The sequence below is a fragment of the Salvelinus fontinalis genome, chromosome 4 (genome assembly GCF_029448725.1).
Source record: "Salvelinus fontinalis isolate EN_2023a chromosome 4, ASM2944872v1, whole genome shotgun sequence".
Lineage (NCBI taxonomy): Eukaryota > Metazoa > Chordata > Actinopteri > Salmoniformes > Salmonidae > Salvelinus > Salvelinus fontinalis.
In genome coordinates this window covers 15,770,087-15,782,537 of record NC_074668.1, presented here as the reverse complement: position 1 = coordinate 15,782,537, position 12,451 = coordinate 15,770,087, and the positions used below count along the sequence as shown (strand labels likewise).

Genomic DNA, 12,451 nt, shown 5'->3' with positions numbered 1-12,451 from the left:
AAAAACAAATACGTTGTGACAGAGGAAACGTCCATGTGAAATGTAATTATGATAGTGATACAGTCGGGGCGTTATTCCTCCGAGTGTTTTGCTAAAAATGCCTCATAGCATTCCCATCTCTAGCCCAGTCATCAGTGATCCATTGGAGAAGCTCAAGTAATCAATGTTACTAAAGGTAAGGCTCTTTTAAAGCATGTGGACCCTAATGACTAACTGTACTATCTATTCCTCTTAATATATATACACTGCACAAAAAAATAAAGGGAACACTTTAACAACACAATGTAACTCCAAGTCAAATCACACTTCTGTGAAATCAAACTGTCCACTTAGGAAGCAACACTGATTGACAATAAATTTCACATGCTGTTGTGCAAATGGAATAGACAAAAGGTGGAAATTATAGGCAATTAGCAAGACACCCCCAATAAAGGAGTGATTCTGCAGGTGGTGACCACAGACCACTTCTCATTTCCTATGCTTCCTGGCTGATGTTTTGGTCACTTTAGAATGCTGGCGGTGCTCTCACTCTAGTGGTAGCATGAGACGGAGTCTACAACCCACACAAGTGGCTCAGGTAGTGCAGCTCATCCAGGATGGCACATCAATGCGAGCTGTGGCAAGAAGGTTTGCTGTGTCTGTCAGAGTAGTGTCCAGAGCATGGAGGCGCTACCAGGAGACAGGCCAGTACATCAGGAGACGTGGAGGAGGCCGTAGGAGGGCAACAACCCAGCAGCAGGACCGCTACCTCCGCCTTTGAGCAGGAGGAGCACTGCCAGAGCCCTGCAAAATGACCTCCAGCAGGCCACAAATGTGCATGTGTCAGCATATGGTCTCACAAGGGGTCTGAGGATCTCATCTCGGTACCTAATGGCAGTCAGGCTACCTCTGGTGAGCACGTCTCCTGATGTACTGGCCTGTCTCCTGGTAGCGCCTCCATGCTCTGGACACTACGCTGACAGACACAGCAAACCTTTTTGCCACAGCTCGCATTGATGTGCCATCCTGGATGAACTGCACTACCTGAGCCACTTGTGTGGGTTGTAGACTCCGTCTCATGCTACCACTAGAGTGAGAGCACCGCCAGCATTCAAAAGTGACCAAAACATCAGCCAGGAAGCATAGGAACTGAGAAGTGGCCTGTGGTCACCACCTGCAGAATCACTCCTTTTTTGGGGGTGTCTTGCTAATTGCCTATAATTTCCACCTTTTGTCTATTCCATTTGCACAACAGCATGTGAAATGTATTGTCAATCAGTGTTGCTTCCTAAGTGGACAGTTTGATTTCACAGAAGTGTGATTGACTTGGAGTTACATTGTGTTGTTTAAGTGTTCCCTTTATTTTTTTGAGCAGTGTATATATATTCATATGTTTTACTGTCACATATCGTACACAGGATAGGTGCAGTGAAATGTGTTGTTTTACAGGGTCAGCCATAGCAGTATGATAGGTGCAGTGAAATGTGTTGTTTTACAGGGTCAGCCATAGTAGTACAGTGCCCCTGGAGCAAATTAGGGTTAAGTGCCTTGCTCAAGGGCACATCGACAGGTTCTTCACCTTGTCGGCTCTTTGAACCAGCAACCTTTTCGCTAATGGCTAGGTCAATGTCATTTGATGTGTTTAGTCATGTAGCAGCATGCATACTTTGAAGAGCGCTGACCTTGGTCATGAGATCTGTGAAAACACCCTAATTCTCTCAATAAAGGATGCCAACATTCTGGGCAGGTGCTTCGGGCTACATTCAAAATGAATATGTAGAGGCCTCACTGAGAATAAATCTGTTCTCTCCTCCTACCCCCGCTCCAGCCCACCACGAAACCCAATACATTTTATTTATTCACTCTAATCTGTGGAAATGCTCAAATAGCCACCTCTCGACGCTTAATCTGCCCCAATCACCACAGCGCCTTGTGTAAACCAGGTGATTAAAATAAAGGCAAATTCTCATGTTTTAATAAATATTTGATGAGCTGGGCTATGAATATTCCCATCAGAGGGCCTGATGCTGGCTTCAATTTAAGGGGTGTTCAGATGGCATAAAGAAACTGGGCTGGCATATCAGGCTGGCTGACACAGTCCTGGGCGTTGGGAGAGATAGAGAGATGGGAAATTGGGGGATGATTGATGGGTATAGCTACAGGGCACTTGTAATAACGTTGCTGAGAAAAGCGCTGACTCGAAAGCCCCATATGCTGGGTAAACACTAAAAAGAAATATGTTATTGTGTCATAAAATCCAAAGGGGCGGGTGTACTGCTCGCTCCCTCCCCTGTCTCTGATGTGTCTGTTTGTTGTGCCTCGCCGTAAAGAGTGAGTCCCGAAAGCAATTTCACCTGTTCCAATGAATCTCTTTGCCAGCCCCCAATACAGAGCAGTCATTCAGTCATTCACAGTGAAGCGCCATGCTAGATGACAGCATCTTGGAGAAAAAGAGATGACACACTTTGTCTGACAGGCACAGCATCGGAAGAGGCATGGTCTTCTTACACATTCCACAATATGGTATTAGTCCACATAATCACTTGAATAATGTGTCCTGTGTATGTGAGAAGAGCTTAACCTTTTACTGCAGAGGGCTGAATCAGGGTAACACGGAGTGTTTCTTTGTAGTCAAACAAATCTAATTTGAAACAAATGTATACACCTCACACACATTGTTATGGGCTTTAAAAAAGAAGACACCTGTACCATGTCAGATATTGTCACACCCTGACCTTAGAGATCCTTTTTATGTCTCTATTTTGGTTTGGTCAGGGCGTGAGTTGGGGTGGGCATTCTATGTTTAGTGTTCTATGTTTTCTATTTCTGTGTGTTTGGCCAGGTGTGGTTCTCAATCGGAGGCAGCTGTCTATCGTTGTCTCTGATTGAGAACCATACTTAGGTAGCCTTTTCCCACCTGTGTTTGGTGGGTAGTTGTTTTCTGTCTTTGTGTCTGTACAAGACAGAACTGTTTCGTGTTGTTCTGTTTTCGTTTATCTCTTTGTTATTTTTGTCATGGTGTTCACTTTGCTAATAAAGGTATGAACACTTACCACACTGCGTTCTGGTCTCCTTCCTTAGACCATGGTTACAGATACAGTATAGAGTTGAAATGTATTACATTTTGAGTTGCATCCCAATATTACACTTGCTATATATTACGGAAGACTGAAATATGACTAAAACGTTTGCCATAGAAAGGGCTACTGATTCCATCGCCGGTCGTTGCTCTCAATCTGTCTGGTGTGTTTGTGTGGTCTGCTCTGCTCAGAATGTGTTGAGAACTCCAGACTCCCATAGTTTAACTCTTCATTAACAGCATGTTGAGATGGTACAGCTGCCATGGACATGAGGCAGTGGTGGATAATCTCTTGTGGATTCAAATGTAACTTTCCTATGGCCTAGTAGGCCCATCATCCCAGCAAACAGAGAGCATTCCAACAAAGTTATACAGCATTCCATTGGGTGCTCAATTGGGTTTCCAGCTAATGACAACATCCCATTAATGTTTTTAAAATGAAAACTTAATTGAATAAACATTAGTAGAAGGACATGCGACAATGGTTTCTGGAATGTGTTATCCGAATGTTCATAGAGAAAACGTTATAGTCATGTCATGGGAACATCCATGGAAACCTCAAAAGTTCTGGGAAAGCTTGCCATTTTAACGTTCTCAAAACATCCCTACTAAAGTTCTGGGTATACATAGGTAAATAGAAATTATGTTGGGATGGCGCATGACAACGATGGAAGAGCTGGCTACAGTACATACAGTATAGGACTAGGCTACTCCTAATCACTTACAAAACGTTTGTATTTGGAAGAAGACGAGAGATACACTATACTGTAGGAGAGATTAAAGGGGACCTGAAAATGATGGTGAATATTTAAGTCATGATGGAATGTCACTTTGTTGATTTTCATAACATAAGAAGTTCCAGATGAATCACTTTAGGAATATGTTTCATTCAACTCGGGGGAAAATACTGCATAAATGTTTATAAAACAAAAAAATTACAATCGCATCTGATAGATATTGTTTTGTTCTGTCATCCTTTTATTATGTCTCAAAACATACGATTTGTGCCAAGGAGAAATGTTATCTCGGCACTCAGAATGATTATCAAAAGCTAGTTTCATTTTACCCTAATGCACCAGCATGAGACATTAGAAAGTCTGTGGCTTGTGTTTCTGTGGTGTGTACTTGGTGTGTTGTAGGGCTCAGCTGGCTCAGCTGTTAAAAGCCTGCATTCATACTTCTCAAACAAAACCACACAGTGCAAAAACACAAGAATCAAATCATGTCATTGGAATATTCCCAGGAAGACTCTTGGAGCAGCCAATACTGGCAGAGTAGAAAAGCATGCCAATCTTCTGGTTTGTAAAAGGAGAGGCCTTTCCAGTGCCAACAAACATGCCCTCTTCTTGTCAATCTGGCAGGGAATATTAGACGCCACATGGCGCCGTGGAGAGGATTTGATAAGGTACTGTACACCCCCAGAGCTGCCAATCAACTGAGACAGTGGACTTAGGCGTTCTCCTGAAGCTGCTGCACTGACCTAGAAGACTGCTAATACTACTACGACTGCTAATACTACAACTACTGTTACTAAGACTACTACTATTATGCCTTTTACTAATAAACTACTGTTACTAAGACTACTGCTACTATGTCTATTACTAACACAACTACTGTTACTAAGACTACTACTACTACTATTAATACAACTACTGTTACTAAGACTACTGCTACTATGCCTAATACTAATACAACTACTGTTACTAAGACTACTACTACTACTATTAATACAACTACTGTTACAAAGAATACTGCTACTATGTCTATTACTAATACAACTACTGTTACTAAGACTACTACTACTACTACTAATACAACTACTGTTACTAAGACTACTACTACTACTATTAATACAACTACTGTTACTAAGACTACTACTACTACTATTAATACAACTACTGTTACAAAGAATACTGCTACTATCCCTACTACTAATACAACTAATGTTACTAAGACTACTACTACTACTATTAATACAACTGCTGTTACTAAGACTACTCCTACAACGCCTACTACTAACACAACTACTGTTACTAAGACTACTGCTACTATGTCTATTACTAATACAACTACTGTTACTAAGACTACTACTACAACGCCTACTACTAACACAACTACTGTTACTAAGACTACTGCTACTATGCCTATTACTAATACAACTACTGTTACTAAGACTACTACTACAACGCCTACTACTAACACAACTACTGTTACTAAGACTACTGCTACTATGTCTATTACTAACACAACTGCTGTTACTAAGACTACTACTACAACGCCTACTACTAACACAACTACTGTTACTAAGACTACTGCTACTATGCCTATTACTAATACAACTACTGTTACTAAGACTACTACTACAACGCCTACTACTAACACAACTACTGTTACTAAGACTACTACTACAACGCCTACTACTAACATAACTACTGTTACTAAGACTACTACTACAACGCCTACTACTAACACAACTACTGTTACTAAGACTACTACTACAACGCCTACTACTAACACAACTACTGTTACTAAGACTACTGCTACTATGTCTATTACTAATACAACTACTGTTACTAAGACTACTACTACAACGCCTACTACTAACACAACTACTGTTACTAAGACTACTGCTACTATGTCTATTACTAACACAACTGCTGTTACTAAGACTACTACTACAACGCCTACTACTAACACAACTACTGTTACTAAGACTACTGCTACTATGCCTATTACTAATACAACTACTGTTACTAAGACTACTACTACAACGCCTACTACTAACACAACTACTGTTACTAAGACTACTACTACAACGCCTACTACTAACACAACTACTGTTACTAAGACTACTGCTACCATGTCTATTACTAACACAACTACTGTTACTAAGACTACTGCTACTACTATTAATACAACTACTGTTACTAAGACTACTACTACTACAATTAATACAACTACTGTTACAAAGAATACTGTTACTATGCCTATTACTAACACAACTACTGTTACTTAGACTACTGCTACTACTACTAATACAACTACTGTTACCAGTGGCAACCCGTCATTCAGGGCTGTTTTGAGCACCAAATGTTATTTTGGCATTAATACGTGTCACATATCAGTTTTCAACAACGTAAAAAACAATATATATCATTGAGTTAATAATGCCGCATACAAACCTGAGCTGTGTTCGAATACCCATACTAACATATTGTAATGAAACAGGCAGGGAGCAGGTCTCAAACCCTCAACCTTCTAGCCCGAATTCCAGCACGCTATCGACGGTGCCGCAAAAGTATGCTCGAGTGGCAGAGTCGATATCCTCGCTTATAAACCCAGGGTCGTTACACTACTCCCTCCTTTCAAAGAGCGCGTCCTCGCGCTAGCTTGCGACTCTACATCTTACAGGAACGCGCTCACCGGCCAAGCACACGCACTGCCGTGGATGCAAGGTCCGATCACTTCTGACGCCAATGTAATGAAACAGCAGGGAGCAGGTCTCGAACCCTTGACCTCCTAGCCCGAGGTCCGGCTCGCTATCGACTGTGCCACAAAAGCATGCTCATGTGGCAGAGTTGATATCCGCGCTTATAAACCCAGGGTCGTTACAATACTGTATACTACACACTTAATGAGTATATACTACATACAACAGTATATACTATTAGTTCATTTTAGTAAACTGTAAACGAACTGTATCGTTTCAGTTCAGCGTACTAGAGCTTCACCTGTCTCCAGGAAGTTGATGCTGTTGCTATGCAACCTCTTGCTAGCTTGTTAGCATAAAAAATGACTAGCTAAACATTTTACGATTTTGGTTGTGTTTGTAAATTCAATCTGGAGTGCCAGAGTGCGCTTTGGCCGTTCATAAATCTAGAGCATTGTCAGATTGTCCGTTCATAAATTCGGAGCGTTCAGAGCTCACACTGGACGCTCTGGCCAAGGAGTAGAATGGCAGTCAAGCACCGAAGCTAACTGGCTAACGTTGGCTAGCTACTTCCAGACACAAATGAGACTGAGAGAACACCTCACTCTGACCATTTTACTCACCCTAGCAGAGCTGGTTAGGCTGTTTTCATGTTATCTAGAGTGTTGGTGACTGTAACTGTGCTGCTGGCAACAATTTAAGTAGGCTTTTATTCGCCAATGTTTACTGACACCGGCCATATTCAACAGGTGTTGAGCATTCGTAAATTAATCAGTTATTCTGTGCGAGTGTGCTCTGAAATCGGAGTAGATAGCCAGAATGAACAATGTCGATTGAAACACACAATGAATATATCACTTAGCTAAGAATGATGTGAATAATCAGGTCAATAAACATTGGTTAGTTAGTTAGATAGCAGATAATTTATAATACTGCCTGACAAGTTGGATGTATTAGTAGCCAACTAACGTTAGGTAGCAACAGTGGCTGCTCCACTAAAAGTTTTGCGATTAACCTCTACAGAGTACCTAACCCGGATCCGGGAGCACCCCCCACACCCCCCACACTGATTAGCATCGCTAGCATAGCGTCACAATTAAATAGTAGCATCTAAATATCATTAAATCACAAGTCCAAGACACCCAATGAAAGACACAGATCTTGTGAATAAAACCACCATTTCAGATTTTTTAAATGTTTTACAGGGAAGACACAATATGTAAATCTATTAGCTAAACACGTTAGCAAAATGACACCATTTTCTTACTCCAACAGTTTCTTACTCCATCAGGTGCTATCACCAATTCGGCTAAACTAAGATATTGATAGCCACTAACCAACAAAAAAATTCTTAAGATGACAGTCTGATAACATATTTATGGTATAGCATAGTTTTTTTTTTTTAAATGTGCATTTTTCAGGTATAAATCACAGTTCTACATTGCAGCTGCAATCTGATATAGTGCTGATGCAGCTAGAACAATTACAGAGACCAACGTTATATAACTAATTACTTGTCTTAAAACATTTCAGAAAAAATACACAGCGTACAGACATTGAAAGCCCAACATCTGGTGAATCCAAACAATATTTCAGATTTTTTAAATGTTTTATAGCGAAATTAGCATAACTAGCTAATTAGCATAACCAGGCCAGCCAAAACCAGCTGGACGCGCGCGACCAGTTCACATGCACGACAGATGTATGAAATAACATCGTAAATTGGGTCTTACTATTGCTGGTCTTTCATCAGAATGTTGATCAAGGTGTCCTTAGTCCTGATGAGTCGTTCAATCCATTCACAATGGCAACTTCCCCTCTTCATTTAGCCTGGGTACTGGTCGACTGGCACGGTCCATGTCCAAAGTTAAAAAACTCAAAGAACGGAACACGGCAAAACTCCCGAAAAAATTCTAATAATCTGATTAAACTATATTGAAAAAACATACATTACGGTGATATGGTCACATGTATCAAACAAACTTCGACACGGAGATAGTTTTCATCCGTAACGTCAGCATAACAAAAGACAATGCCACCTCTGAAAACGCGCATCTCAGAAACCGGAAGTTGTCGGTCACGCTAAAGAAATAGATCTTATTTCACGTCAGTACAAGATAAACAAAAAATTTCTCCTCTGACGTCTTCCAGACACCCAGAGGAAGAAGAAGGAAGTGTCATTCGGGTCATAGGTCGCGTGACCATATATAGGCAGAGCTTTGAAGCGAGCATACACATCTTGCAATCTTTTTCTGGCTCAGGGAAAGTGCTGTGAAATGACCTGTGTTTGACTCAGAGACTCAATTGGAACGGTTTTAGAAACCATAGCTTGTTTTCTATCCAATGCTATATGGTTATATGCATATAGTAACAGCAATAATTGAATAAGAGGCAGTTTAGTCTGTAGAGGCAATTATGCTAATGCGAAACAGCACCCCCTGTATTCTCAAGAAGTTTTAAGCTGTGGTACTTAGAGGTCATTTGTGGTTTAGTACGATATCCTGCGTCATATCTTTCATTGCTCCAGACCAGCGCAAGGGGAAGTAAGAGCACTGATTATGCTTTTGGGTCCTACTATGTCTCTAACTGACAATGAATGGCCGACATAAACCTAAATAGAAACTGATAATTGTGCACGACTTCAGTATTACTTACTAAAACTGTTACACTAAGATTTTAATTATTTTGTTTTGTTCAGATTATTTTGCTCTTTCTGTAGTAGTGTAGGCCACTCCCGACCGGTCATGTTGTACAGTGCCTGAGTGGCGCAACGGTCTAAGACACTGCATAGCAGTGCAAACTGTGTTGCTACAGATGCTGGTTCAATACCTGTGCTGGCCTCAGCTGGGAGACCCATGAGATGACTGTAGGTTACTGGTTTCTCTCCCTCTAAACAGAAATAAATAATTATAAATAACAGACTGGCTTTATTTACAAATTAGTAACAATGCCTCACCCCATGTTCAAGAATGTTAATTTTTTCGCTCATTGCAGGTTATATAATCTCCAAAATATTGTTATTTTTTTTAAACAAAGCGATTATTATTATTATTACTATTGATTTAGAATTATATAAAAGCCCCTTGGATATTCTCACATATACACTGCTCAAAAAATAAAGGGAACACTTAAACAACACAATGTAACTCCAAGTCAATCACACTTCTGTGAAATCAAACTGTCCACTTAGGAAGCAACACTGATTGACAATAAATTTCACATGCTGTTGTGCAAATGGAATAGACAAAAGGTAGAAATTATAGGCAATTAGCAAGACACCCCCAAAAAAGGAGTGATTCTGCAGGTGGTGACCACAGACCACTTCTTAGTTCCTATGCTTCCTGGCTGATGTTTTGGTCACTTTTGAATGCTGGCGGTGCTCTCACTCTAGTGGTAGCATGAGACGGAGTCTACAACCCACACAAGTGGCTCAGGTAGTGCAGTTCATCCAGGATGACACATCAATGCGAGCTGTGGCAAAAAGGTTTGCTGTGTCTGTCAGCGTAGTGTCCAGAGCATGGAGGCGCTACCAGGAGACAGGCCAGTACATCAGGAGACGTGGAAGAGGCCGTAGGAGGGCAACAACCCAGCAGCAGGACCGCTACCTCCGCCTTTGTGCAAGGAGGTGCAATGCCAGCGCCCTGCAAAATGACCTCCAGCAGGCCACTTTTCTCATTGTATAACCACGATTTTGGTGGCTAAATATGCACATTTTCGAACAAACTCTATATGTATGTTGTAATATGATGTTACAGGAGTGTCATCTGAAGAATTCTGAGAAGGTTAGTGAAAAAATTAATACATTTTGGTGGTGATAATGCTATCGCTCTTTTTGCCGTGAATCAATGCTGGGGTAATGTTTGCACATGTGGTATGCTAATATAACGATTTATTGTGTTTTCGCTGTAAGACACTTAGAAAATCTGAAATATTGTCTGGATTCACAGGATCTGTGTCTTTCAATTAGTGTACGCTGTGTATTTTTAAGAAATGTTTTATGATTAGTAATTAGGTAATACACGTTGCTCTCTGTATTTATTCTAGTCGAGTTGTGATGGTGGGTGCAATTGTAAACTATGATTTCTACCTGAAATATGCACATTTTTCTAACAAAACCTATCCTATACAATAAATATGTTATCAGACTGTCATCTGATGAGGTTTTTTCTGGGTTATTGGCTATCAATATCTTTATTTGGCCGAATTGGTGATAGCTACTGGTGGAGAGAAAAAATGGTGGACAAAGAAAAATGGTGTCTTTTGCTAACGTGGTTAGCTAATAGATTTACATATTGTGTCTTCCCTGTAAAACATTTTACAAATCAGAAATGATTGCTGGATTCACAAGAAGTGGATCTTTCATCTGGTATCTTGGACTTGTGATTGAATGATATTTAGATGCTACTATTTACTTGTGACGCTATGCTAGCTATGCTATTCAGCTTTTTTACTGGTGGGGGAGGTGGGGGTGCTCCCGGATCCGGGTTTCTGAGTCGGTAGAAGTTAAAAGCAGGACAATATATATTGGTCACGGCTCCCGAGTTGCACACAATGGGATTGCCTTGCAGTTACATTTACATTTTTTTACATTTAAGTCATTTAGCAGACGCTCTTATCCAGAGCGACTTACAAGTACATACATTCATACTTTTTTTGTACTGGTCCCCCGTGGGAATCGAACCCACAACCCTGGCGTTGCAAGCGCCATGCTCTACCAACTGAGCCACACGGGACCAGTTCTCCAGCTGTATCCACAGAAAGTGCGCAAGGTTCAAGGCACGAGGGCAGGGGGCACGGGATGGGCCCGCAGTGCCGAGCACAGAAGACGGACCTAGCCCATGGGGAAGGGAGGAGGAGCTGCCACACTGGGTAGCACAGAGCAGCACTTTAAGGGGTATTGCACTAATAATGGCACTGACTAGGGAATCGTTCCAGCTGTTCTTAGTGCCAGTCTGCAAGTTCAAACTAAAACAATGTGTTATGCTTTCGTTAATAAAATAATGATAAAAATTCTCTTTCAAAATGCAGATGTTTATTTAGTTCTGGATCCATAATGAATTACTTTGGGAATAAATATCAATGAATTACAAAAATATTGGAACAAAGTTGTCCTTGTAAACAATATCATCGTAAAGTATGTTTTTTCAATATAGTTTAATCAGATTATTGAAATATTTTCGGGAGTTTTGCCGTGTTCCGTTCTCTTCCGTTTGTTGACGATGGAGAGATTCGTGCCACTTGGCAAGTGTGCTTGCTAAATCGAGAGGGAAAAAGGCCGTTCTAAAACCAAACAACGATTGTTCCCGACAAAGGACCCCTTGTACAACATTCTGATGGAAGATCAGCAAAAGTAGGACCCATTCTATGATGTTATTTCATATATCTGTCGTACATGTGAACTAGTCGTTTGCGCCCAGCTTTTGGGTACTCTCTCGCTATACCTAAGCTGGATGTCGTAATGAAGTTATTTTTAGAATTCAAACACGGCGATTGCATTAAGAACTAGTGTATCTATCATTTCCTATACAACATGTATTTTTTAGTTATGTTTATGAATAGCTATTTGGTCAGAATATGTGTGTCAGAAAAAGTGTCAGAAAAATATCCGGACGTTGTGGGAAAAAGATGCTACGTTAGCACAACGTTAGCACAATGTATAACCACTGATTTCAGCTCTAAATATGCACATTTTCGAACAAAACATAGGTGTATGTATAACCTGATGTTATAGGACTGTCATCTGATGAAGCTTATCAAGGTTAGTCAAAATTATATATCTTGCTGGTTTATTCGCTATCGCTAACGTGCCTATTGCTATCGCTAACGTGCCTTGATAAATTAATGCGGTAGTGTGGTAGGCTATTGTAGTAAGCTAATATAATGCTATATTGTGTTTTCGCTGTAAAACACTTAAAACATCGGAAGTATTGGCTGGATTCACAAGATGTTTGTCTTTAATTGGC

At 40.6% G+C, this 12,451-nt stretch overlaps 1 protein-coding gene and 1 non-coding gene across 4 annotated transcripts in view; both read right to left on the bottom strand.

The window, feature by feature from the left end:
* Positions 1-12,451, bottom strand: part of fibcd1a (fibrinogen C domain containing 1a) — a 120,939-nt gene that overhangs the window by 33,166 nt on the left and 75,322 nt on the right. The window lies entirely within an intron of this gene.
* On the bottom strand, positions 11,148-11,223 carry trnaa-ugc (transfer RNA alanine (anticodon UGC)). Its single transcript has one exon. It is a non-coding gene; the product is annotated as a tRNA-Ala (tRNA).